At 42.5% G+C, this 24,019-nt stretch overlaps 1 protein-coding gene across 1 annotated transcript in view; it reads right to left on the bottom strand.

The window, feature by feature from the left end:
- The window catches only part of LOC126176735 (metabotropic glutamate receptor 4-like), an 848,202-nt gene that overhangs the window by 773,840 nt on the left and 50,343 nt on the right, over positions 1–24,019 (bottom strand). The window lies entirely within an intron of this gene.

Genomic DNA, 24,019 nt, shown 5'->3' with positions numbered 1-24,019 from the left:
AAGATTAATGCACTGAAGTAAAGAGAAATACGAAGACGAAGCTTTAAAGAAAAGAACTTTAAGTAAGTATTAAAAATTCAGAATGGTACACAATACCAGCGTATTGAGCATCTGCACAGCTACGTTACTGCTTTGAAGAGTTCGTTTTTTTATGATTGGTTTGACGACGCCTGCCACGGATTCCGAGTAGCAATTGAAAGCTACATCCTCAATTATTGGCTGGATGTATTCCAATGTCTGTTGTCCTCTACATTTTTTACCCACTAGTATCATGAAAGTTATTCCCCGATGTCTTAACAGAGGTCCTATCACCCTATCCCTTCTTCTTGTCAGAGTTTTCCATATGTTCCTTTCCTCACTGATTCTGTGGAGAAACTCCTGCTTCCTTACCTTATCAGTCCATCTAATTTTTAACACTCTTCTGTTGCACCTCACCTCAAAGAGTTTGACTCTTTTCTCGTTTTCTCACAGTCCATATGCTCCAATTCTACAGTCTCAGAAATTTTTCCTCTAATTAAAGCCTATGTTTGATATTACCAGACTTCTCTTGGCCAGCAGTGGCCATTTCGCTAGTGCTAATCTTTCTCTTATGTCCGCCTTGTCCCGTCAGTAATTGGTTATTTGGCTGCCTAGGTAGCAGATTTCCTTAACTTCATCTATTTCGTGACCATCAATCCTGATGTTAAGTTTCTCGCTGTTCTCATTTCTGCTACTTCTCATTACTGTCGTCTTTCTACGATTTACTCTGAATACATATTCTGTACTCATTAGATTGTGATTTCCATTCAACAGATCCTTTAATTCTTCTTCACTTTCACTGAGGATAGCAATGTCACTAGCGAATCTTATCACCCTGAATTTTAATCCCACTCCTGAAACGTTCTTTTATTTCAATAATTGCTTCTTTGATGTATAGATTAAAAACTATGGCGAAAGACTACATCCCTGTCTTACATTCTTTTAATCCAAGCACATACTTCTCGCTCTTCCAGTCTTACTGTACCTTCTTACTGTCTCCCTGTGTAGCGTGCTCCTATTTTTCTCAAAATTTTGAACCTCTTACACGATTTTACATAGACGAACAGGTTTTCCAGGTCGAGAAATCCTATGACTGTGTCTTGATTTTTAGTGTTGTTACCATTATCAACCGCTACGTCAGAAGTGCCTCTCTGTGCCTTTACCTTTCCTAAAGCCAAACTTAACGGAGAGAATCTTTATACGCAAAAGTAGCTTCAGGCATACCTCAAGGGAGTGGTGTAGTAACATTACCGTTTACAATATACAACCAAATGGATGGTGTTGAAAACTCCGTGAGGCTATAAGGAATAATGCTTTTGTAAATAGAGATATCGCAACGCTAAAAAATGATAGCACGTTGCAGGAAGACAGTTAGTGCTGAGACTTGTTCTGACATAAACAAATGTTACGTATTGTATGTAAATAGTCGAAAAGAAACATTTTTGTTTGATTAAACTACTGCTAAACGAACGCTGGAAGTAATCACTTTTGTTAAGTATGGGGGGTACGCAGACTAAGTGATTTAAAGTGAACCGACCACATAAAAGTAATCAGGGGGAATGGAGGATGCCGGGTTGAGATTCATTGGAATAATTTCCAGAAAGCTTATTCCACTCACGAGAGATGTAGCTTAAAATCTTCTTTTCACCGATGCTATGTCTTAACGTAGGACTGATAGAAGACAAAGAGACAATCCAAAGAAGAGCAAAGCGTCTCATCGCATATTCGTTTGGTAAGAGAAGAAAGGCATGGAGATGATCGTCCAGCGTCGTGGCAGATACTGAATAACTGGTGTTGTGCCTCAAGATGTGGTTTACTACTAAAATTATGTGCCCAAAACGCCAGGCTCGTGAACGCGTTGCTTCCCGAACAATGGGAGCCGCGTGTGACCCGAATCGAATCCGCCTTGTGAGCTGGCCAGCCTGGATGTGGGTTTTAGGCGGTTTCCCACATCCAGCTAGTTGAATACCGGCTGATATCCACGTTCCTCCTCCGATAGACGCTATGTGAGCATTTAGAAAACTTTCTCCCAGTTGCACGTGAGGTTTAATTTGGACACAGACAAATGGAGTACAGAGATTCAAGGGGTGTTAATGATGACCATAAATGTTTGGTTTCTGTAATACAACTATCACGATTATTATAACTATTAAAACTGTGTTAGGATACTTTTTACAGCTATATCAGTACCCCGCAAACCACGGTGAAGTTGATGGCAGAAACGAACATGTGACTTCCTCCAAGATTATAGTGCTAAAGGACAATAAATGTAAAATAGGTAGATTAGAGTTCACATGATAACTTAGCGACGATCCTCTCTTCAGTGCTCCATCCATGACTGGAATAAGAAAGCGCGCGGGGACGACAGTTATTCAAGAAGTACCCTTCATCCCGCCATTGTCTTGCGATGTGTAGACGTAGTTGTAGAAAAGAGCGATACACTGTAAGGTCATCGATACGGAAAAATCTGATCGGTAGTCAACACTAGGAAATCGCATACCACGACGAGAAATATTGGGCAGAGAGACAGAACACAAAATGAAAATATAATTAGGTTTCAAATTAATTTTGATCTCCCAGGAGCACATAAAATGTAAACGAGGATTCTCCCCTGCTTGGAAATGGGGTCTGCTACTTTCCGTGAGACATTCGATTCTAAAGCAGAACACACATATTTTTGCGTTATTGTGATAGCGCTTCAAGATCAATTACTTGGAGGAATGGAAAAAAAATAATAAGCCTCTAAATTCTTGAAATATGTGTCCTAGGGGAGAAAAAACGGAAATCTACATTTCAACAGCTTTAAAAACATGTCTTATCAACAAAGATCCCTCTGTTATTTTGCAGCTTCTCGAAGCTATCGAATCTTAAGTAAACCTGTCAGTGTAGAAAACAGAAAGAAAATTGCCTAAGACTGGCCCATTACGCAATTCGCAATTCTTCTACTAATCATATAGGAAAATATTATGCCATACTGGAATTCGAACCTGCCTGCAACCGCCCAGTTGCCTCAAAAGAAAGTGTGAGAAGTTATCTGTATGTACCGCAGATACGTTCTCACACCTACTTACGTGCCGACTGTTTTATATAACCTGATATGTATTTTTCGACGATGACTTGTGTTTCATACAAGACGGACGATTTATGACGTTGTAACACTTGAAAATGACATAAGTGCGAAATCTAGTTAGCGAAGTAAATACAATATATACAGTCAAATGTCAGAAACAGCCTTTCGAAAAGAAGAGGAACTATTAAATTTAGTTGTCTTTTGATGTTCCACAACGACAGATAATTAGAAAACAATGTCACGAAAAAGCACTCGCCAATTGGTATCGACGCAGAGCTCTTAACGTTTAAGGAAACGGACGAGAAGCAGTTAGTATTTCGATTCTGCGTAAGCGTTAAAGACACACGAGGTCATTCAGAAAGCGCAATATCGTAATGAAACTTTCACAGTTCATTTAGGAATGGTACGAACTTTTCGTAACAGAAGAGAATCTGTAACGTTCGAGTATTCTGAAATAGGTTGGTGCGTAATATGGCCGTCTAAAATGAGTTCCACACTGGTGTGAGCATCGACGCAGAATTTACCAGAGGCATCAGTCCGCAAAATGAAACGACTAGGAGCGCAGAGCGTGATTACAACCTCCCATTTGAAAGGCTGATGGCCCAACTGGTACGAGACCCTGCATGCAGCGTTACTGTTTATTTCTTGTTTCATTTGGTTCTCAATGCAGTCTGCGAATTAATTTAGGTCTTCATATCAGTGTTATAGAATTTTCCTTAGCGAATTGTATATGTTGTGTGTGTTTGTGTGTGTGTGTGTGTGTGTGTGTGCGCGTTCCAAGTGCGAGCAAGTAATGTAGGAGGCGGATTCGGAATCAACAAATTTCACACATCATAGCATGTAAAACATTGCTAGTATTTCCCCTTGCAGCGTGGAAAATGTTAATAACCTCGCGTGTTGTGCTTGTTATTCGATTACAGTGCCAACAAACACAAAACTGTTATTAACTATGGACTCCTCCAGTGGCAATATAGAAGTTCACATGGCGCTCTCTCTCTCTTCCTCTTTTCTACTCGTGAATCTAGAGCGCATTTAATTTACACGATCCAATAATTTCATTGCAAGTCAAAAACGACACCGAACGAAGTAATTTACACAATGTAGCGTACAAAAACTGAACTTTTTGTAGGGGTTAAATCAATAGCACCGAGCCACGATCGGAATTCGTTGTATCAGTGGAATTATTACCCCACGCTCCCAATGACAATCCTTTAGCTCCTCTTATGACGGAAAAGTTATCCGGACAAAATATTACTCGTTCTTTGGAGTGCTGCAGATGGTGCATAGGTGGCGTAAGGTCATGTGACACTCCACGACAGAAGTAATTCATGTGGAATTCAAGTGGTTTGAATGGGACATTTTGGTATATGGAATTAGCGGAGCAGGGGTGACGTCGAGACGTGAGAGATTGTTAGAAAGGAGTTATTGTGTTTCGACTAGCCCATAACCATACAGTTAATGAAGTTGCCTTATTTGCCCGGGTAAGCAAGTGGAATGTCCAATTTGTCTGTAAGGCAAGGTGTGCCAAGTAACATGGCGTCAAAATATTGGTCGTAAAAATATGCTGACCGACATAGACCAGAGACGGGTGTCTCGTGTCGACAGTGACAGTCGGTTTCAAACCTGGGAGGAACTGCTGCTGTCTGTGAATACAAGTCCATCTCGAACCGTTTCCGAACCAACATTTAGAAAGGAAAAGCATGCAATTGATATTTGGGGTGAGGTATTTCGCACAAGGCCATTGCGCACAGCAGTACACAAAGCTGCACGTTTTAAATTGACCAGATGATAAAGAAATTGGACAGCAGCTGGTTCAGTATAGTGCAGTCCGACGAATCGCCATTTTGCCATGCCGCCTCTTATGAAATGATGTTAGGCATCGACTGCGCCAACGGCGTAGTGTGGTGGTGAATCCACAGTTTGTTGAAAGAGTAGTTCTTCCATTTTTGTGGTGGTGGTGAGGGGAGGAGGTTGGGGTGGGGGGAGATGTGTTCCAAGCATGAATTGTGACCAGTGATTCAACCTGCCGTGGAAGGAGGGTGTAAATGCGTTTATCCACAGACGATTGGTAGCAGCTTGTGGAGAGTGTACACCGTCACGGAAAGTGTTCTTGCACCATGACAACAATCGTCCCCACTCGAATCGGAAAAATATGGCTGCCATAACTGAAATGGGGTACTGCCACAACCGCCATATGCCTCCTCACTTGAGCCCGTCTGAGTACCACCTATTCGGGATTATGAGGAAACTTCTGAGCCAGTACCATTTCATAGACATCCAGGGACTGTTGAGTAGCTGTCCTGCAATGGGTGCGACAGACTCCAGAAAAGTTGTTCGACGAGGGCCTACAGAAGTGAAAAGGGTCAGGTCAGGAGAATATGGTGGGCTTGGCAGTTCCAGGCACCTCATTTAAGTGCTGGAAGCCGTGGTTTTCCGACTCGTATGGGAACGAGCATTGTCTTGGCGCAAGAGCACGTTTCTTGACGGTGCATGCACTCTGCACACTGCCGCTAATCGCATGTGAATATTCGCAGTGTTAACACCCAGCTTCTTAAACACCACGTGATACAGCGATGTCCTTAATGATCACACTCCTCACTAGGCTCCGTCCCCGCCGCAGCCGCAGTGGTCCACAAACCCACGACGACTACCGCAGTCCACTTCACCCCCCCCCCCTGCCCCACACCGAACCCAGAGTTATTGTGCGATTCGACCCCCTGTTGACCCCCTACGGAACGTCTCACACCAGACGAGTGGAGCCCCCATGTTTGTGTGGTAGAGTAATGGTGGTGTACGCGTACGTGGAGAACTTGTTTGCGCAGCAAGGGGAACCAGCCCGCATTCGCCGAGGCAGATGGAAAACCACCCAAAAACTATTCACAGACTGGCCGGTTCATCGGACCTCGACACAAATCCGCCGGGCGGATTGGTGCCGGGGACGAGACGCTCCTTCCCGCCCGGAAAACCGTGCGTTAGACCGCACGGCCAACCGGGCGGGCGGAAATGAAATATAGTCTGGGACACCCCTCGTATATCGCTTTTAGAAACTGACAGTTTAATCTTATAGTCGACATGCTCAGATCTAAAGATGGCTCAGTGACAGTGAAACCAGTCAAAACGTTACATATTTGAGTCGCTTTTCCTCTAGGATATAGGCAGATTATTAGCAATTTAGTTTTTGCAATATGCAGCTGTAGTCATCCCAAAAAATGCTGCTCAACACGTCTTTCATGTAAAGCGCACTGTCGATAAAATGCATCGGTTTGTTTCCTGTTATAAGCAAAATGATCTTTGATGTGTAATATTACATGCCTATTCCATAGAGCGTAAAAAATGGTCCAGTGCGATATTCGTTTTATCGATATGTACAAACAGGTACAGTAAAGCAGGAAGAGTAATCTATACTGCAGCAGCGCTTGAGCAGTGCTGCCCCATGGCAGTAACACTCAGCGCGGGCAGGGCAGTGCTCTCTCTGCTAGAGTACTGGTTGTTCTTGGCGTTTTACTGTCCCGTTAATACGTATCGACAAGCGAATATCACACTAAATCAATCTGAGATCCTTCTATCGTACAGGAAATGTAAAATTTCGATCTGACAACAATTTTCTTTGTATTTAGAAACAAATCCGATGAATTTCGTCGATACCGAGCGTCGCATGAAAGTGTGTTGGTTGCCTCCAGCTACACATTACAGAAACGACATTGAAGATGAAACTTTCCTGGCACATTAAAACTGTGTGCCGGACCGAGGGTCGAACTCGGGACCTTTGTCGTTCGCGGGCAAGTGCTCTACCAACTGAGCTACCCAAGCACGACTCACGGCCCACCGTCACGGCTCTACATCTGCCAGTTCGCAGGAGAGCTTCTGTAAAGTTGGGAAGGTAGGAGACGAAGTACTGGCAGAAGTACAGCCATGACGATGGGCCGTGAGTCGTGCTTGGGTAGCTCAGTTGGTAGAGCACTTGCCCGCTAAAGGCAAAGGTCCCGAGTTCGAGTCTCGGTCCGGCACACAGTTTTAATCTGCCAGGAAAGTTTTATATCAGTGCACACTCCGCTGCAGAGTGAAAATCTCATTCTGGAAACATCCGCCAGGCTGTGGCTAAGCCATGTCTCCTCAATATCCTTTCTTCCAGGAGTGCTGGTTCTGCAAGGTTCGCAGGAGAGCTTCTGTAAAGTTGGGAAGGTAGGAGACGAGATTCAGAAGAAAAGCTGTGAGGACGGGGCTTGAGTCGTGCTTGGGTAGCTCAGTTGGTAGAGCACTTGCCCGCGAAAGGCAAAGGTCCCGAATTCGAGTCTCTGTCCGGCACACAGTTTTAATCTGCCAGAAAAGTTTCATATCAGCGCACACTCCGCTGCAGAGTGAAAATCTCATTCTAGAAACATCCCCCAGACTGTGGCTAAGCCATATCTCCGCGATATCCTTTCTTTCACGAGTGCTAGTTCTGCAAGGTTCGCAGGAGAGCTTCTGTGAAGTTGGGAAGGTAGGAGACGAGGTACTGGCAGAAGTAAAGCAGTGACGATGGGCTGTGAGTCGTGCTTGGGTAGCTCACTTGGTAGAGCACTTGCCCGCTAAAGGCAAAGTTCCCGAGTTCGAGTCTCGGTGCGGCACACAGTTTTAACCTGCCAGGAAGGTTTCATATCAGCGCATCCCCCCACCCCTCCACTGCAGAGTGAAAATCTCATTCTGGAGACGTTGGAGATGTCTGCCGGAACACCAGAGAAAACGCGCTTAACGTCTCTTAGGAGAGAGTTCCGGTATATGTAATCTGCACGGACAGTAAAATTAAGTGTACATACAACAATTTCTCCAAAACAGACAGGCGCTATGTAACGAAATAGTAAAAAATATCCTCGAGGTTATGACAGCTGCGAATTCTGGAGTTCTTCGGGAAAAGCATTTAATCTCAACGTTTAAGAGCACTGCAGATTAATCCGAATGGAATATGTGCCTTTTACGATGAAATACGACGAAGTGGAGTGTCTTGTGGCGGGAAATACATAGTGCCGGAGTAAGTCATTGCCGTGTCGCTTGCGGTAGCAATTTGTCTGCGAGCGGTGAAACTGCGCAAAGCTGTGAATGGGCCGGCCAGACGGGTCCCCGCCTCAGAAACAGCTGCGGCGCAACTTGGCCAGAGAGGCGGCAGCCGCCCCACCCCTGGCACCGTCGCAACCCGCCACACGCCTCTGCCGCTGCCGCCGCCGCTGCCGCCGCCGATTATCGATTCGGAGCGAGTCGGCGCGGTTCGGCGCGGCGCGACCGCGCGCTGCCACTCATTAGGGGACGGGAGCGAGCGGTCCGCTAAGCGAATTACGCGCTCCATTTGAAGTGCCGCGCCAGGTGACTGCGGCGTCCTCCGGCGTCCTCACCTTTAACGGCTCCCCCAACTGTCGAGTCTTTTACTTCACGTCCCTCTAGAATTTCTTCAGCTCGCCCATTACTCCACCTCACTTCCCATTTCTTCTCTTTGCGTCGCGCGCTCGGAGAGACTGTAAAGCTTTAATTGCACTAATCCCCTAATGCGCTGCCAACTTTAGGGTTCGACAGCTCGGAATGTAGACGTTCTTCAAAGCAAACAGACGCCTGCAGGCAGTAAAACGAGTGACTGCAGCTAAATGTCTGTCGACGTCCATCGCGAGCACATAATGCCATTTCGTCTCATGTTCTCTATTCTGCAGCGTCAGAAATTTTACCCAATGGAAATCCTACTGCAGTCTCTTTGCGTTATTTGCCATCCAATTTGCGGGATCATTATCGTTACATTTTGCTTTGCGACTGATAGCGAAAGAGTAATTAAGCTCTTACTCAGTCTTATACTTGAATTTAACTTGTTGATGATGTCTGTTAATAGCTATGATTTGTTCTGCATCTGATTAATGATGTCACATTATACGTGAGGATAGTGCGTAGATGAACCGTGAATTTACTTTCAAAACTTTTTCTTAAGAATCTGCTTTATTTACCAGCGATTAGCGGTTCATCACGAACATTAACACATTTAATCACACTATGTGCGCGTGGGAATTTTATTCTGGAGAGCTCATAGCGCCCCTTAAATGCACGTGAACAGGCTACCTTTCCCCTTTCCCACCAGAGGGAGACACCACAGCTGCGATTGACACAGCGGCGCCACCGCCAGAAACGGAGGGCGACTGCTTTACACTACGCGCTGCGGCGTGCTCTTCAAAACAGCAATTTTTACCACGGCTCATATATATGGGATGGAATCGAGAGGTCAGTTCGCGCACAAAATGGCTCAATATTTCTGCAGGGGACTTTTAGCGCAAGTTGCTTACTTAACCCCACATTAACTATTCTCAAATTTATTTAGCTCTCCCACAGCATCCTTACCGTGACTGAACCTGAGGCAGCGGCAATGGACGTAGCTGCACCCGTACACTCGTAGCTGGTCAGCAAACAACACATGGACGTCACTTGCTAAAGACACCGTCTCCACACGCTGTCGGTGCGACCGGATGAAATCGGCAGCTCTTCCCAGCGAAAACTCAATGCCTTTAAACTTCGTAAGCTATGAATGAATGAAACTCGTGTCATGAAGAGGAATGCTCAAACGTGAAACTAGAAGCTTGATTCCCAAGCGTTCATCTTCCGGAGGAGGATGGAGTCCTCTAAAAAAGGAACTCTAGTTCTCCTCGTAGTCTCAGAGTACAATGTCGTTCCCGACCACATCACCAATAGTTACGCAGGTGGTAGACAAGGCTCCTAATCAAAATTAAACTAACAATTTTTGACCTTGCACCAGTGCAGCTTCCGTACGGAGATCAGACAATCTCAGACAGAAAGGCACATGGGCACCCAAAATTTTTCACAACTCCATTAATAGGCGTAAGTACAGTTTACATCCCCCACAAAAATGTGAGCTAAAACAGAACATGTAGCGCTACGTGGGGTCGTATTTCCACCAGGCTGGGAACAATATTCTCTCGGGCGAGATTTCTACTTCCTGCTTTTTTAGTCAAATCTTTTGCGAGATGGCATCCGCTGGCGCTAGGATGCCGGCCGTACCGCAGTTAGGACCCCGTGTGTGTATCTCGAGGTCAGCGTTGCGTTGTGCTTTCGTATATTTCGAACGCAAACGCCTAAATAGGTCGATCAGACTTGCCGATGAGCTCCTCGTAGTGATAGCGGAAACTGTCCTTGACTGCCTCTGCCCACGGTGCTACCTACCTGTCCTTGGGTCCGCCCTTGAAGGACAGCCCATCCAGGAGAGACTCGCAACAGCTCTCCATTTATTCCAGCCCAAGAGGACAGTACTTCTGTCCAGTTCTCAGTAAATTCTAAAACTTAAATGGAAAAAGACGTGAAAAACAAATTAACATTTGCTACTTGAATGTCTTTGACACTCATTGGTGGGTACAATAAACAATTTGTTATCAAAATTACTACGAAAACGTGTCGTTCGAATTGAATTTCATATAAAAAGGGAGGAGAAGATCTCAAGACGACTGACGCCTCGCACAATCTATTATGTTTGTGGCTCAGTTTTTTAAATTGGGATGTTCACAAGTTAATAAATAGTTTATCATGGCTGAAAATAGGCACATTTACGCTTATTGCATTTATATATTTAAAGAAAGCTTCATACAATTTTGACTGGAATATACTCTTTAAAATAGGTAACCTACAACTTTTACAGAAACCTGTTTGTTGGGCGTGAAGGAGGGAACGTACTTGAATAGGGAGTGGGAACGGATTGTAGCCTTTGCCCTACATTATTAATTTTCTAAATTCAGAGAGCAGTAAAGGAAACAAAAGAGAAGTTAGCAAAGGGAATAAACGTTCAGAGGGAAGAAACGAAAACTTTTAAGTTTTGCTGATACCATTGTAATTCTCTCAGAGATGGCGCTGTCCTTCGACGAGCAGTTGAACGGAATGGATAGCGTCTTCAAAAGAGGTTATACTAAGATACATATTAACAGAAGTCAAACATTGATGATGGAATGTAGGGGAAACAAATCAGAAAACGTAGATGAGTTTTGCTATTTGGACAATAAAACAACTGATTATGGCAGAAGTAGAGACGATATAAAATGCAGAGTGGCAATTGTAAGAAAAGTATTTCTGAAAATTTCTTAGCATCGGGTGTAAATTTATGTTTTAGAAATTCTTCTCTGAATGTATTACGAGTCTAGCCTTCCACAAAACTTAAACGTGGACGAGAAACCGGTCAGAGAACAAAAGAACTGATGCTTTTGAAGTGTAGTGCCATGGAAGAATGGTGAAGATTAGATGCGAATAAAATAACTAAAGACGTGCTGAATCGAAATGGGAAAAAAAGAGACTTAGGGCATTTAGACACTACTTGCCTAAAAGAAGGGCATCAAGGGTCTGTCAGTTTAGCATTGGAGAGAACTGTGGTGGGTAAAATTATCAGACATTGATCAAGGTTTGATTGCAGTGTTCAGGTTCAAACTGTTATAGGTCACAGTACTGCAGAGCGGAAGACCTTTCCATGGGATCAACTTGCGTAGAAAGCAGCTTCAAATCAGCCGTCGGACTGGAGAGAATACAAACGTAAATGATTCAGCTACAGTCGTGCAATTCAATCTCATATATTTTCTTCTCGGGCGAAGCATCATTTGAGGAACTAGTAAAATCGAAGGAATTGGGATTTTAGTTCTTTGTAAGAACTGTTAATTTGCAATAATGTCCCTGGAAATTATGGCTTGAGAATAAAGAAAATGAAAACAAATGAGTTATTTAATAAAATATTAATTCTTGTAATTTACAGACTGTTAATGTAACTGTACTTTCGATTTAATTGATTTATTGTTTCGCAAAAAATACTTACGGTTTAGTTTTCACGAATTATTAACTGACTAACCTCGTAATTACAATAGCCTACCAATTGTTCGTAACTTTAATCTAATAACTGAAAATTCTTAATGAAGTGTTTGATTTTACTAAGTAGATTACTCCTTTCCTATTTGTCAATAGCAACAAAAAATGTAAGAGATCTTGCGGTAATTTCTTCAGATAATGTTGTTTCACTTACGTAAGGAATATTTGTTAGTACTTTTTCTCAGTATTATTTAATTGCATTAAAATTTGCTTGAAGTACAGTGCACGTCGTGGGTTTTCTGTGCAATGTACAGTTCCACTGTCACAAATGTCGACAAAATTTTTTGTTAAGGAACACTTTTGTTCCTGTTTTTATGATGTGTGTGGATGTGAGTGACTTTTATTGATTTCGATACATCACTTGCTGAAGCCATTTCGTACATTTTCGTTGTTGTGGTTCAGTGTATTTTGGCTGTTGCTGCTTGAGATATTCTGGATGCAGTTTGCACTCAGTGCTACTTCTGTTATAGTCGTATGTGTGAGAATAAATTTTATGACAACGGAAACACACTCCACAGTGCTTTTTTTGTTCTATATCGGAGCCTTCAGTAAAACGGGGTCTGTCCTGTGCGTGAAAGGCGTAATACATTAGATCACCAGATTTTGATCATATCGTGGTAATCAAGTTCAACAATGCACTTTCAACAAGGATGCGTGCTTTAGTGTATTCTTTGGGAACAGATTGACTAACCATTTGCGAACTTTTAATGTCGTACAATATACAAGTGGCCCCCTACAAAAACCGCACAAAATTTATGCAGTATTCTTTTCTCATTTAAATGCAAATAGTTTTAGCGTTGACACACTCGCACGGGCTATTCGAATTGTACGTGACTTGAAGAAATAACATGTATTTATTCTTAGATTTTACCAGAAATCGAAGCAGTGAAGTTGTAGACAGTTAAATAATCGTGATAAATTTCTAGAACACTTATCTCACCGAAGACATAATTGGAATAGCTAACTACAAGTTTTCCATAACATATTTCAAAATCAAAATCTGCATCTAAAATAAAAAAAACACTGTGAGATATATTGCAGAGGGAACGTAGCATTGCAACAGGTATTAATATTTTTTTGCCAAATCATGGCAGGGGTGGAGCAGCAGCCAGCGGTATATCATGAACGAACAGTCAAGCTACGTCGCAGTGTTGTAAACATTAAATATGTACGCGTTTCGCCTGATTCAAGCATCTTGAGATTGGTTGCTACTAAATGGTGTTGGGCACATGGAATACCGAGCATACGGAACGTCCCAGCAAATAATTGCCCTCGTCAAATATACAGAAGCAGTGCGCCGTGTTCTTGTGAGGCATGAGACGTAGTCCAGTGAATTCAACACCGGATGAGCCTTACATAGATCTGTCACCATGCCAACATGACAAATGTGTAGTTAGTTATATCCGCGCTATGCACGTAAATAGTTTTCGCGTAAATACCTCTGTGCGCACAAGTACGGGGTTGTAGTATATTTCTAATTTACTCATTTATTACTGCATCTTTAGTAATATATGTAGGCCTTCGCGGGACAATTGTTTATCTACATCGTCTGTTACCTTAGGCCCGGCCGAGGTGGCCGAGCGGTTCTAGGCGCTACAGTCTGGAACCGCTCGAACGGTACGGTCGCAGGTTCGAACCCTGCCTCGGACATGGATGTGTGTGATGTCCTTAGGTTAGTTAGGTTTAAGTAGTTCTAAGTTCTAGGGGGACTGATGCCTTAGAAGTTAAGCCCCATAGTGCTCAGAGCCATTTGAACCATTTGTTACCCTCGGTATCACGGGATTTTCAACTCCCATGGGTCCAACGAACCTGTGACCATTCGTGTTTCCCTTCTTTGTATAAGTTCAGTATCCGCTAGTAGTCCTGATTGGTATGAGTTTCACATGCTTGAGCTGTATTCTAGAATAGGAAGCACGAGTGTTTTAAAGAAATCTCGTATGTACACTTACTGGATTTTCGCAGAATGAAACGATATTTACCACCTACTTTTCTTGCAATTTAACCTATTTTATCCAATTTATATCCCTACTATTTATTACGCCCAGGTATCTATATGAGTTGACTAATTTCGGTTTTGAGTCACAGATATATTTTTCTTATTGTGAAGTGCAAAATATTATGTTCTGAAAATTTAAAGCAAGTTGATAATCTTTGCATGACTTAGAAATCTTATCAAGATGTGAATGAGAACTTATGTAGCCTTTTTCAAACAGCAATTCTTTATAGATAACTGCATCTTAGTCAGTTTTAATATTGTCTTGCACGATGCGAATGTTCTATATGAACAACAAGGGTCTCAAACCACTTCCCTGGTGCCCGCTAGAGATACGCCTGCCCTAGCAGGACATCTTCCATCCGCTCACAGATTTCTTTAGGTACGCAATGTGGTCGCACTTTCGTTCATTAGTGTTGGTGTAGTACTGAGGCATATGCTTCTCGTAGGCGCAGACGCACTGCATCCACTCGCTTGCCTCGATCCATGCGCTTCAGGAGGATCGTTTGCACACAGTATCGCTTAGTGTGTACCGAGTCCTCCAGCTGCGGCCAGATTCAGAGTCCCAACACATCTCACTGTAGGTACTTGGATAACTTTGAATAGGTCGAGTAGGACCTGTTGCGGGGCCAGCGAGTTCGGCCGACTTTGCGCCCCGTTGACACACTTCCAGCGCTACCTACTGCACTGTCCCTGTTTATCAGCAACTCTCCAAGTGAGCTCGCTCACTAGACGACTCACTCTCTTTTCCATCCTATTTTGTTACCACTCTTCCTACTGAAGTGCCCCGCCACGGTTTCCTATGTCGTGTCAATAATAAGTGATGTTTATTTTGGAAAATCATGATATATCTTCCTTCATTTAATGTGTTCCTCAGTGTTAACCTTTGTTTCCACTCCATGACAATATCGCCAATGTGACTGTTAAATACCGTTGTAGATGGCTACAACCTTGCTTTTGACAGTTATTTTCCTACGCGTCGATGTTCTGATTATAAACTGAAGTGATATCAGGTGTTCCCCAGGGAAGCGTCCTGGGACCTCTGCTGTTCCTGATCTATATAAAAGACCTGGGTCACAATCTGAGCAGTTCTCTTAGGTTGTTCGCAGATGATACTGTAATTTACCGTCTAGTAAGTTCATCCGAAGACCAGTATCAGTTGCAAAGCGATTTATAAAAGATTGTTGTATGGTGTGGCAGGTGGCAGTTAACGCTAAATAACGAAAAGTGTGAGGTGATCCACACGAGTTCCAAAAGAAATCCTTTGGAATTCGATTACTCGATAAGTAGTACAATTCTCAAGGCTGTCAATTCAACTAAGTACCTGGGTGTTAAAATTACAAACAACTTCAGTTGGAAAGACCACATAGATAATATTGTGGGGAAGGCGAGCCAAAGGTTGCGTTTCATTGGAAGGACACCTAGAAGATGCAACAAGTCTACTAAAGAGACAGCTTACGCTACACTCGTTCGTCCTCTGTTAGAATATTGCTGCGCGGTGTGGGATCCTTACCAGGTGGGATTGACGGGGGACATCGAAAGGGTGCAAAAAAGGGCACCTCGTTTTGTATTATCACGTAATAGGGGAGAGAGTGTGGAAGATATGATACGCGACTTGAGATGGAAGTCATTAAAGCAAAGACGTTTTTCGTCGCGGCGAGATCTTTTTACGAAATTTCAGTCACCAACTTTCTCTTCCGAATGCGAAAATATTTTGTTGAGCCCAACCTACATAGGTAGGAATGATCATCAAAATAAAATAAGAGAAATCAGAGCTCGAACAGAAAGGTTTAGGTGTTCGTTTTTCCCGCGCGCTGTTCGGGAGTGGAATGGTAGATAGATAGTATGATTGTGGTTCGATGAACCCTCTGCCAAGCACTTAAATGTGAATTGCAGAGTAATCATGTAGATGTAGATGTAGATGTAGATGTAAACAGGACAGACTAAACAAGTGTCTTTGGATAGCGTCTCTAACTCGCTATAGAACAAACGTTCTTCAAATGTAACAGATCAAAACTCATTTCAAAATCATATGCTGTGCATACTTCAACGTTAAGGTCTCTCCATCTATGTGTAACTTTTTTCATTGTGGAAGCATTAAATGTACAATACCATCGCTGTCTGAAATTATTTAATCCATCAGACGAGGTGTTCCATTCAGTGCTTTTAGAGTTATTCCAATAACCGTAAGATAAGCTTTGTACACTGCATTCGCCAGGTCAAATCCAAACAGTTTTCATTTTGCTACAATATCACTTTAAAATTCGTTAGCTCATGGTTGGGATAATACAATGATACGTTGGTATTTAATACTTTAGGACAGTCTAATCACAAATGAATGAAACAGTTTCTGTGCCATTGTTCTTTGCAAGGCATCTTCAATGGCCTGGAATATGTACATATTTTTGTTTATATTATTTGGTTTATATTTAGGACGTTATATATATAGATTGTATATAGGTCTGGTGTTTATTGTTTTTCTATGATGTAGTCATAATTCAATGTTATACTTTAAATTATGAATTTATCATATTTTGTGGCTGTTTCTCTAGATGTTGTGTTCTTGTTCAATTGTTACAGCTATTCTTCTTGTCATAATTGCTATCTGAATCTTCGTTTTCACACTCCTCTGCACTAGGAACTGAACACACTTTTTGGTGTTGTATTTTGGATGTTGATGCCAACTGCCAGATCCCTATTGTATGTGTACCTGTGGTAACTGTGACCTGTTTGTATGTATGTGTGCGTGTGTGTGTGTGTGTGTGTGTGTGTGTGTGTGTGTACGCGTGTATTTCTTTTAATAGGGCTATATGTACAAATGGAATGATTTCTTTTTTTGGGTTATCATTTCTTTTATTAAGTTTAGTTGAGTGTCTGTATTGATGTAGTCGTTTATCACAAGTTTGTTCTCAGCAATGGTTATCTGGTCTGGCAGCTTTCCTAAATGTAAACCACATATTAAAACGAAAATATGTACATATAGCAGGCCACTCAAGATGCTATGCGAAGAGTAAACGTGAAACGCCGATAACACAAAAATTGTGTTTTATTCAATTTGATTAGACGACCCCAAAGTAATAACTATCAGCATGCCATAATATTATACACAACTGAGTTCGACAGGACTGCAAAAGTTCTGATGTTAGGCTGATATCTCTTTTGTTTCAGTTTTGTTGCACTGGTTAAGGGAAATCTGTGACGCGTATAAGCCAATTTGTGGAAACCTTTTGTTAGTGTCATGAGTAATGGTAGTGGTCGCAAGGCTTGAGCCCGTGAAGTACATCTCATTTCATTTTTTTAAGATCCATCTCCCTATCTGCATGTTACTTTATTTGATAGTTGCACATCTCAGCGGAAGAAATGAATGAGCCTCGGAAAACGCGATCTGGAAAGCTGTTTACGGTTGGTGATTTCTAAAGGGAGATCCACCCGAGGAGAGGACAGCACCTTGACTGCTTACTGGTAGGTAGGAAGGTCCTTTGAATTGCGAATTTCGTCTGGCATGGTACGGGCGACCAAGGAAAACTGTTGTGAGTCTGGCCAATGCAAAGCGAAATAGCTTAAGAGCTACTAACCCTATTAAAAAGAGCATCCTGGTGGTGCGAGTTTTAGCCGACAGGCCTTCAGAGAAAGCTGGAGGAAGCCTTCTCGGACAAAAGACAGTGTGCTCACTGTTTTCACATGGGAAAGCTAAGTGGCAGGTACTGTTAAAGTTTTTCTCCTTTTTGGGGGAAGGAAGGTAAGCCTCAGTACAGAAAACATCACGCACAAGAAATTTCTCGGTTATGTCATGGAAAAACATTTGGTGGGTAAAAGATACCTGCTTGGTGGGATATTAGAGACTTACTTCTGAAACTTCATTGGACAATCTTCGAACTAGCGTTCCCATTGACGGAGTAAAGTTCGCGTGGATAATTGCGAGGGACTCTGTATTGGAGAATCTAAAAATTATTTTTAGAGAGGCTTGTTGGGGGTTACCTGAAGGAAGGAACTCGATCGGAAGATGTAGGCAAGAAGCCTGGACTTGCATTTGAGAGTCAGCTCGTCGCTCCACGAGTGATGAGTTGCTCCGGCCCTTATGCCGCAGCAGATGGAGGACTTGTCGTGCTGAACCGGCGATTCTGGTGAGTGTAGCTTGCAGCCTGGGTTTTCACTTGAGAAGAATGGTTAACCATTCCTGATTCCCTTCTTTTAAACTTGATTACAGAGGGCGAATCGACATTTTATCTTATGGGAGAGGGCTTATTCACGACTGAGTGAGTTCAGACTGTAGCCAGTGGAACCAATACCATGTTTCCTGTCGCGATCGGAGCAGTCATTACCACCCAACACTTCAGCGTACAACCAGTTGATATTATTCTCACTCTTGCTGATACATTATTTGTGGGCCTGTCAAGCGGACCTAAGAATCAGTTAAATTGTCCCTATGTTCACGGAGTTTACTTCCTTTTGTTTTTGTATGTTACTAACCATACCAATGCTTCTTTTGTGTTTGTGTGTGTGTTCCCACAGAGTACGTAACATCTGGGTTAACTTGTACTGTCAATTCAGTAGGTCCATCTACCCCAGTTATTAATCAGTAATGGCTTTGTGAAAACCATCATACAGTACTCACTCACGATGCCCTTTCTTTGCTCGTCATGTGATCCACTGCATGATAAATTCTATTACGAGAGCGTACTGAAAAGTAGTGCCACCGAATTATTTATGTGAAAACTTTTAATTTTTCTAAAGAAAATAAACTTTATTAATATTCTACATCTTTATTCTTCACGTCTACATACATATTTCGCAACGTAGTCACCCTGGCAACGAACACATTTATCCCAACGAGAGAGCAGTGTGTTGACACCTTCACTGCAGAATGGTTGACTTTGTTCTCGGAGCCACAACCTCACATCTGCCTGCACCCTTCATCATTTTCAAAGTGAAGTCCTCGAAAATGTTCTTTAGGTTTTGGAAACAATTTAAAATCGGATGCGGCCAAGTCAGGACGCTATAGAGGATGACTGACTACAGTAAACACGAAACATCGGATTGTTGCAGATGTCGCGGGCCTCGTGTGCGGTCGGGCACAGCCCTGAATCCTCCCGCGATCAGAAAAATGGTACCGAATCCTCCCAGGCCCACAAGGGTCTGAAAAACGATGGCACCGAATCCTCCCGTTTGAAGCAGCTAGCAGCTCTAAACGTTATGAATACTCCAAGCAGGCAAAGGAAAGCATATGAAGTTACAGTAGAAGACGTAAAAAATTTTCGCGTGTATTGCATATTTAAAAGTTTTATCTTTTATCTTATTGAGATGAAGTCCAGCCGGCACAGCCCCAGCGACTAAGCCCGCTCAATGTCGCGCGCAAAGTGTGCATAAGTGAATCAATATTTTTTGTTTAAAACATGGGAGGGGTAGGGGAAGGAGATAAGGAACATGGCAGAGATAATTATATTATTGTCTATAATACAACATACAATGTGTCAGTTTTGGAGGATTCGGTCCTGTTACCTGCTTACTACCTACCAAGTTTCGGGAGGATTCGGGGCTGCGCCCGTGTGGTCTGACATTGTCACAGTGAAAGAGAGGGTGTCACGTGTGCGTTTTCTGCAGTTAGAAACTGGATTACACTCACCGATACATTTACGTTACACTTCACCATGTTGAGAGCTACAATACGGAGCCATCTAGCGACAGAGAGTTGCAACCTACGTCAGCGAAGCGGAAAGTCGACGAGTAATATTCATGACACGGATATTGAGAAGAGAATAAAAAGAAATCGGAGGCATTACTTTCCAGTACGCCCTCGTTCGTATCTGATGTCGTGGGGTCCAGCCGGTATTAATCAGAAAAATTGCCGAAAGGTTCTTTAGCTCGAGTTGGCATCTTTCAACTTGATATGCTCGTCATTCTTCGACGATTACACACGTTTCTAAGTGCATTGGCATTTATTTGATAGAATGCCTATCTTGAATAGGCATACTGTCCTCCTTTCCTCTCCAAACATCTTAAATATTTATAGCTGGAGACTCGGCACATTTCTTCTCCATAAGAGTCTGATTTGTCTGGATTGCCTACTGTACTAATGCAACAGTGAGTTTTCCTTAATACATCCCCACCCATCGATTACAGATAGTAGATCCGTGATGAGGTCACTAAGTGGTGCACTGCTAATCAAAAATTACGATTTGTGTCTCTTTTCTTCGTGAACTATTTTAGTACCAGTCTTTAGGTGGGTTTGAGGCGGCTCGCTACGTGTTTCTATACTGCGTCAATTTCTTTATCGCAGAGTATCGCTTACACCATTCGTACTCAATTATCTGTTCTAAGTATATCAGTTGTGGCCCTCTACTGGTTCCCGTGGCAACTAGGAGATTATTCTATGACATATTAACACACGTCCTTCTTCAAGCATCTAAACATCTTTCCTCCTCGTCGATTTGGCGAATGAGCTTATTTATTATGTCCTGTGCAGAAAATTAAGCAGGAGTGCTATATATGAACATATTCTATAAAATTCTGCTGGATTGTAGGCCGCTTCACATAATAAAATTGATAGTAATATGTTCCGAGTCGTTATGCAGCGTCATATTCCTCTTAGAACATCTCAGTGCTCGGCATTTCGACCCTTCTGCTGCGCTCTTCAGAATTTCACTGATCTATCTGTGTAATTGTTTTGAAGAGGCATCTGATGCTGCGTAACGGCTCTTTGTTTTCAATGACTACGGTCATGAAAGCCTACTAACATATATTACGTAAGATGCTCCATTATTTCGGCCACCATTGCAAATGCCCTTTATAAAGGTGTGTAATATTACTGAGAAAGTCATTTGTAATAGGAGGCGAAACGGTGGTACATATTACAATACGATATACTAAGCAATTCGGTAGAATTTTATGTCAATCGAATCTGGCCGCGAAAGCCTAAGAACTTACATATTAGTGGCAAATAATCCGTACGTATCACCGGTAATATGCTGGGGAAATGGGAATAAATTGAGAAGTTATCACTTGAGTACATCCGGCACATAGTTAATATGGCGTCCATTTTCCACCAGTGAATGTGCGAGGAAGTCGCAGCACTCTCTTCTTGCAGTTGTTTACGAGCCGTACACAGTTACTACATGCCGATGGTAACGCCGCTGTTCTAGGGCAGACTTATACAGTTCTGTAAGTGGTGGGTGGACGGTTTGTCGACGACTTTCTCGAGAACAAGGGTCCTCCATCTTGCGTGCGGTCATACTTTAGTGCGGATGACGCTGCTGACACAACGCGCGCTGGCGTGAATTCCAAAAATAACTTAGTCCCCTGTCCGTCTGGCAGAAGGCCGCGATAGCGAGAGGCTGCCGCCAACCGGGCGCGATTGTGCTCAGTGCCGGCGGCACGCCAACCCCTAGTCGTCCACGTGGCATCCTGAGAAAAGGAAAGCGTGGCAGGCGGTCATTAGTATACTTTGTTTGGGTTTTGAAAAGGCACTGCAGTCGCTGTGTCTCTGTTGTTCTTCGCAAATCTTCTGATGTAAAAGATCTTCAGGTTTATACGTAGCGAGTGGTACAAGTACAGTAGCGCTCACAATTTATAGGCAAGGCAAAAAGGAAATGATGACGTTAGGTACTAGTGGTCGTTGATTTAAATCACTGAGGGAAGTTGAAAATTTGTGCCGGACTGGGTTTCGAACTCTGGTGTGTTGCTTGCTAGTCAGATGGACTGACCACAGCACCATCCGGATACAGTGGTCATCGCAAATGCAGGGACTACCCTAGCACGCTTCCCGTCAGCCCCAAATTATAAGCTTATCCACAGACTACTAATGTAGTGTTCTTGCCTGTTGTACTCATTACTCGAGGCATTCCGCCGACTCTCGTAGGAGTGGACAGGTACCAACAGACAACTGAACACATTCCTAGAACATCTAAATTCACAACACAAAACGTACAATTCACCATGGAGCTAGGTGAAAAATCCATTAACTTTTTACACCTTAACATTAATATCACCACAAATACACATATTTTCAAAATTTACAGAAAAGACACAACAACATACACGGTAATACCCTCATGTACACAACACTCAATAACATACAGATGTGCAGTCTGCCATTCCATGGTACATCACCTCACATCCATACCAATGTCGAAACAGAATTTCCAAACAGAAGTAGACATCATTAAATATATTGCATGTAACAATGACTATAGACCTGAATCAGTTGACAAAATCGTGCACAAGAAACAAAAGAAGGAAAATCTTACCCTACATTTATGCCCCCTCTGCAATAACAACTACACCAAAAACCAACTGGTGTACTATTCCATATCTAGGTAAGCTATCAGACAAAACACTGAAACCCCAGAACTGTAAAACATTATTTTATGTAAGAGGTACTATAGCTATCTCCTATTCAACACCAAGGACAAAACAGATAAACTAAGCAACAGTGGGGTCTAAAAAATAACCTGCATTGACTGCAATAAACTGTACATTGGTCAAACGGGCCGGGCATATCAACAAGGCTGACTGAACGTGAACGGAGCTGGAGATTAAATAAACCACACTCCGCCTTTGCTGGACATGTACTCAGAGAAGTGCACAAATATCTAAAACATTTCATATAGCCAACAAAGGCAGAAAATTCAGCCTACTAGAAGCACTTGAAATTAAACACTTAGCCCTAAATCCCCAGCTGGTTCTAAATGACCAACTGCAACTGAGCACATCACCACTCTTAAACTTTCACAATACAGTAAGCCTGCTACTAACCGCTAAGTGGCCAATAGTAAACAAGCTCACACCCCAATATAATGTAATATCCCTTATGTGTTTACATTCCTAACTGTAACTGTACTGAAACAGTGTAATATTTGGTATATATTAATGCACAATTTTCTAATAATAAAATGTAACCCCAAGGAAAACATCGCTGTTGTACAACAATTAATGTCCAGTACAACTATTCACAACAAATACAAAAAAATTATAGTTCTGTGTTTTCTAAATAATTCTAATTGTTGTCATACATGGTACTGACAAACCATAAAATGTGATTTATTATGTTCAAGAACAGTTTTACAGAACAAAAAAGTCAAAAGACCCGTTTGATAATTCCAAAGACAATACCACATCTAAAGATCGTATGTAAGTGCATTGTATCTTAGTCCAGAATGTTCGGTTCGTAAGATCACAAGCTACTTGTTAACAATAGCCAGTTGTTATTTGAAGACGGCCTAATAAGCTGAAAACTAGTTCATACAAAAAAAATCTGTACAACAAAAAAACGCCTAAATGTTATTCAACCCTCAACATATATGTTTGTTCCGCTCATGCAACTAAACTTAAAACTAAGAATTAAATAAAAGCTCCTATATGGACTCAAACAGAAGAAATGATTGTAGGCTGTTTTTTTTACAACCTGATTAGCAGCCTGTCAGAATTTTCCGTTACTGGGCAAATGATCAGAAATACGATGTTTTGCAGAAAAGTAATGCCTCCATAGTTTCTATGCGAAAATTCTTAAAGCTTTTTAATAAAACAAACTTTAATAACACTCTACATCTTAGTTCTTCATGTCTACAATCTGCACTAGAGGTCTCCGAAATGTAGCGTGCAGCATACCAGTGTGTAACTCAACTATGTCACTGCAGGAGATACAGCTGGCTGTAATAGAGTTTCGAACTCGAACAGTTCGTCCAAACGCGGAGTACTCTCTCCTTCAGCATGACAATGCTGGACCACACACGTCCGCTGCGACATCCGCCAACAATCCCACCCCTTGAGGTCATTGTCATCGATCATCCTCCATACAGTCCAGATTTGGCCCCATCCGATTTTCATCCCTTTACAGAATTTAAAGGACTCCTTTGAGGACTTCACATCGACAGTGACAAAGCGGTGTAAGCAGAGGTCACGTTATGGCTCTGTCAACAAAGTCAGACATTCAGCAGTGACGGTATCAACAAAATGGCCCCTCATTGGCAGAAATGTGTTCGCCTCCCAGATGACTATGTAGACATCAAGAATAGAACTGTTGAATATTAATGTTGTTGTTGTTGTTGTGGTCTTCAGTCCAGCGAGACTGGTTTGATGCAGCT

Source organism: Schistocerca cancellata, chromosome 3 (genome assembly GCF_023864275.1).
Source record: "Schistocerca cancellata isolate TAMUIC-IGC-003103 chromosome 3, iqSchCanc2.1, whole genome shotgun sequence".
Classification (NCBI taxonomy): Eukaryota; Metazoa; Arthropoda; class Insecta; order Orthoptera; family Acrididae; genus Schistocerca; species Schistocerca cancellata.
Note: the sequence above shows the minus strand (reverse complement) of the source record. Positions and strands in the feature narration are given on the sequence as shown.